Genomic DNA, 4,960 nt, shown 5'->3' on the forward strand with positions numbered 1-4,960 from the left:
TGAAGGCTGCTGCAGGTTTACTCGGGTGGATGTCAGATGAGGCGTTGATGTTTCCAGGCGTCTTGCGTGCTTGAGGGATACGAGAGCAGCGGGATCGCGGCGCCTGCACATTCTGAGTCTGTCTCTGAAAGGCTGTGAACGCGCGATTGGGTCTGTCTGGGTTTGTATCACTAAGGAACAGGGAATTAGTTATGGGGATGCTGTAATACTCTTGGGGAGCTTTACTATTTTGTAGATCTATTATTACATAATTATTGGCCACTTTTGTATATATTGTGGCAAAACTAGAGATGAATTCACATAGAGACGCTAGTATCTTTAAGGGAAATCTGGATCTCTTCCTAGGTTAAGTAAGAAAAGTGAATTAATCTTAATTGTGAATATCCATGAAGAGCACAAGATTGAAGTGTGGAAATCCATGTCCTAAATTTGCTTCTTCCTTCCTGTGGGGAAATGGACAAGCCATTTTACTCACACAAAATTATGATCTCTGAAATGCCTTCAAGCTTTAAGATTCTCTGGAGGATGTTTTATAAGAGGAATTTATCTAGATAGATTTCTGTATAGACTTTACACTCAGTTTGTCATTTTCTGCAAAAATCTGGGATTCTGTGTAATATTGCGTTGAATCTATGGATAAATTTGGGACAGAATAGACCTTTGAACAGGATTGAAGCTTCAGATCCATGAACATCATACACCTCTCCATTTATTTAGGTCTTCTTTAATGTCTCTCCGTAATGTTTTGTAATTTTCCATGTTCAAGTCTTATCCTTGTTTTGTTAATTTTGTCCTTAAGTATTCATGTCTTCTCATATAAATGGTATTTAAAATTTTATTTTCAGTTTGTTTGCTACCAATATATAGAAATACAGTTGATATTGTATATTTACCTTATGTCCTGCAAACTTGCAAAACTCAGTAGCTTTTTTTTTGTAGATTAGCCCATATTCTTTGCATAGGTGATTGTCTTATGTAAATAAGAAGTTTTACTTCATTTTTAATTGGTATGTATTTCTTTTTTTCTTTTTCTTTTTGTTTTTTGGCTCAGTATATTGGCTAGGACCTCATTGTAATGTTGAATAGAAATGGAGGCATGAACATCCTGGTTTTGTTCTTGATCTTATGGAGAAAACATCTTTTATCATTAAACATGATGTTAATTATCACAGATAGTACTGAGATCTTAGTTTTTAAATATCATTCTTCAATAAAAAGAACCAAAGTTACTTGGAAAAGTAGTTGATTTCAGAGCTGAGATGGGGAAAATAAAAGATAAGCCCAAGGAATTTTGTGGTGCCAAAAAGTAAAAAAGATAGATAGATAGATAGATAGATAGATAGAGGTACATTAATAGGATGCAGGAGCCAACCTTAAATAAGTCCCAGTGGTGAAAGGTGGAACAATTTCAATAACAAAATAAATATCTGTTAAGTCCACACTACAAAAATAAATGATTGAACAAATAAATAAAATGTTGAGAAGGGACATGTCTTCCTTATAGATGAATTACAATTAATAAATGTAGAATGAAGTTTCATAAAAGAAAAAATATGTGTGTATATACTTCTTATGCATTATATTGCTGGAAACATATCAAGATACTGGTAACATTGGTTGCCTTAGGAGAGGGAACTAAGTGAATGAGACCCGTGGTGTGTGTTCAACTTTTCATTACGTGTGCTTTTGCAACTTTTGAATTTTCAACTAAGTGGATATATTACATAGTCATAAGTAGCATTAAAACTTTAAGAAGACAATAAAATTAAAAATATATAAATATTTAAATAAAGAATCCCATGAATGTCAGAATAAAATGAAACAAAACAAATAAAACAAAATAAAATAAATGTAGAAGGAATGAGGGAACTAGAAAATCGCCATCAGAGCCCCAGAGGGGAACTTACTGCATGTAGGATCTACCAATGAATGTTAAAATCGGCGGGCAGAAGTTTAAGAAAGAGAATATTTGCATAATCTCAATGTATCTCTCCTCAAACAATTATTATTTACAAAGTTTTAAAGAGTAACTTTTCAGTAGAAAAGCCTGGCAGACCCTGTCTTAAGCCAGCTGATCAAGATTAGCATCACCAGTGATAGGACAGACTGCTATCGTGTAGCCCCTGATATGAGGCTGTGGGAAGGCTAGACCACTTTTGTGGTATTCTTTCTCAGAATGCATAATCTCAACATAATCATGAGAAAACCTGAAGCACCCAAATGGAGGGGGCATTCCTCGAAATAATTGGCCAGGTAGCCCCAACAGTGTCAACTTCACGAAAGGCAAGGCTTGACCGTGGAACTGGGCAGGCTGGAGGGGACAGAGGTCATGCTGACTGAAGGCAGCACAGGGTCCCAGACGGGGTCCTGGGACAGCAGAGGGCATAGTGGGAAGGTGGTGAAGTCCAGATAAGGTATGTAGGTAACAGTTTTATACCAGCGTCAATTTCTTAGTTTTGAGCATTGTGCTTTGGCTATATAAGATATTAGCCTTAGGGGCAGGTGTGTAAACGGGATAGGGGAATTTTTTGTACTATTTTTGTAAGTCTTCTCTAAGCCTAAAATTATTTCAGGATAACAAGTTATAAAACTGTGATGTTAGTGTAAGCTTTCTATACCTCCTTTATTAGGTTGAGGAAGTTCCTGTCTGTTCCTAGTATGCTGATAGTTTTTATCCCGAAGAGGTGTTGAATTTCATTAAAAGTTTTTCTGCGTTTGTTGTAATGACCCTGTGGTTTTTCTCCTTTATATTCTATTAAGATGGTGAATTACACTGATTGGCTTTCTAATGTTCAATGAACCTTACATTCCTGGGGGAAAACCCATCTATTCCTGATGTCCTTATTATGTATTGCTAGATTTGATACAACGGATTTTTAAAAGATTTTTGCATCCTTAAATCACGAGTGGTACTGGGGTGTCATCTTCTTTTCCTAAAATGTTTTTGTATGATTTTCATTTCAGAAATATGTTTGATTTTTTAAAATGAAGAGACAAGTATTTCCTCTTCTTCAATTGTATGGGATTGTTCATGTAGAATTTGTATTATCTGTTCCTAAAATCTTTGCTAGAATTTACCAGTGAAGCTACTTGGGCCTGGGGTTTTGTATTTGTTGGGAGGTTTTTAGCTCTGAGCTCATTTTCTTTCATGGTTGTGGGGCTGTTCTGCTTCTCTGTTGCTTCTTGAATGTTCTGGGATCTTTTGTCTTCTAAGCTTTCTAATTTATCGGCTTAAAGATATTTGTAATATTCCCTTATTGTCTTAACAGTGTCGTAACGTATGTAATGATTATCTCTTTTTTAATCCTGATATTGGTAATTTGTTTGTTCTCTCTTCTTTTTCTTGATCAATCCAGTGAGAGGCCCATTAATGCTATTGAATTTTTTCAAAGAACCAGCTTTGGTTTCATTGATTTTCTATATTGTATTTCTGCTCATTATTCATTGGTTAATTAATTCTGCACCTTGTTATTTCTTTATTCTGCTTCTTTTGAATTTACTTTGCTCTTCTTTCCCTATTTTCTTTGGAGGGAAGCTAAGATTATTGTTGGGGGATCGTTCTCTTTTTATAGCATAGCGCTTAGTGAATGCTATGAGTTTCCATAGAAGGACTGTTAGCTTTGTTTTGCAAGTTTTGATTTGTTGTGTTTTCATTTCAAAATAGTTTAAATTCCTCTTGTGATTCCTTCTTAACTCAGAGATTATTTAGAAATGTGTTGCTTGATTTCCAAATATATGGATTTTTCAGATTTTTCTGTTACTGATTCCCAACTAAACTCTCTTGTGTTTGGAAAATATACTTTATATGATATTAATCCTTTTAAATTTATTGAGACTTGTTTTATGGCCCAGAAAATGGTTTCTTTTGGTGTATGTTCTATGTACACTTGAAAAGAGTGTATATTCTGCTTTTATTGCACAGAGTGTTCTATCAGTAGCCATTCATGAAGATGGTTGGTGGTGCTTATCTTTCCTGTGTTCTTACTCATTTTCTGCCTACTTGTTTTGTCAAGTAGGAAAAGATTGTTGAAATCTAGAGCCATAATTGTGGATTTGTTTCTCTTTTTTTGTCTTGTTTCATGTATTTTGAAGCTTCATTGTTAGTTGTATACACATTTAGGTTTGTGATAGCTTCTTGGTGAATTTACCCATTTATCATCATGAAGTGTTCCTCTCTACCCATAGCAGTAAATCTTTGTTTTAAAATCTGCTTTGTCTGGTATTAATATAAGTCCTCCAGCTTTTTTTTTTTTTAATTGTATTTATCATTTCCATTGTGTTACTTTTAACCTGTGTCATTACATTTAAGTGGGTTTTCTTTTAGGCATCATGTAGTTGATTCATGTGTGTGTGTGTGTGTGTGTGTGTATTTTCATGTGTATAACAGTCTTTATTTACAACTTCATGGCAAAAAAAGAAGAGGGAAAAGTTTAAAACAGAGCATTCCAGCTGATCTTGTCAGATTAGAGAAGTTCCATTTTAAACGTCCATCTCATTGCCCAAAGGTAAACAATACTGAATGGCATATGCAGTTTCCTTTATGAAGTATAGTGTTCATATTTTAGACATGTGTTAAACATAAAAATTCTAAGGAAGTGAAATCACTCCTTAAAAACAGCATAAATTAAGGGTGTTTTAAATTTATATTGTCCTCGTAATCACACATGCCCAATCAAAATCAAAAACTGGAAAAGCAGTTGTACTTCCTATGTGAGTGGACAGTTACAACAAACAGTCAGTCATTTTATGTGATGACCGTTGTATTTTCAATTTACCGTCAACTACTCTGAACTTACTATGAGATGTAGACAAAGTCAGGAGACAAGACTTAGGGAAAGTGCTCCTTTTTGGAGGGAGGTTAAGCCTTTCGGAACAAGCATGGGGAAGAAACACGCTGTTGAAGAATTCTTGTGGGAAAAATGTAGTCAATTTCAACTCCTGCTGAACTGGCTTACTGTTT

General features: G+C 34.8%; 1 protein-coding gene across 5 annotated transcripts in view; it reads left to right on the forward strand.

Annotated features, from left to right (window-relative positions):
- Positions 1-4,960, forward strand: part of AKT3 (AKT serine/threonine kinase 3) — a 304,967-nt gene that overhangs the window by 263,698 nt on the left and 36,309 nt on the right. The gene's annotated exons all lie outside the window — the stretch shown is intronic.

This window comes from Leptonychotes weddellii, chromosome 6 (assembly GCF_054177405.1).
Source record: "Leptonychotes weddellii isolate Sample4059 chromosome 6, ASM5417740v2, whole genome shotgun sequence".
NCBI lineage: Eukaryota > Metazoa > Chordata > Mammalia > Carnivora > Phocidae > Leptonychotes > Leptonychotes weddellii.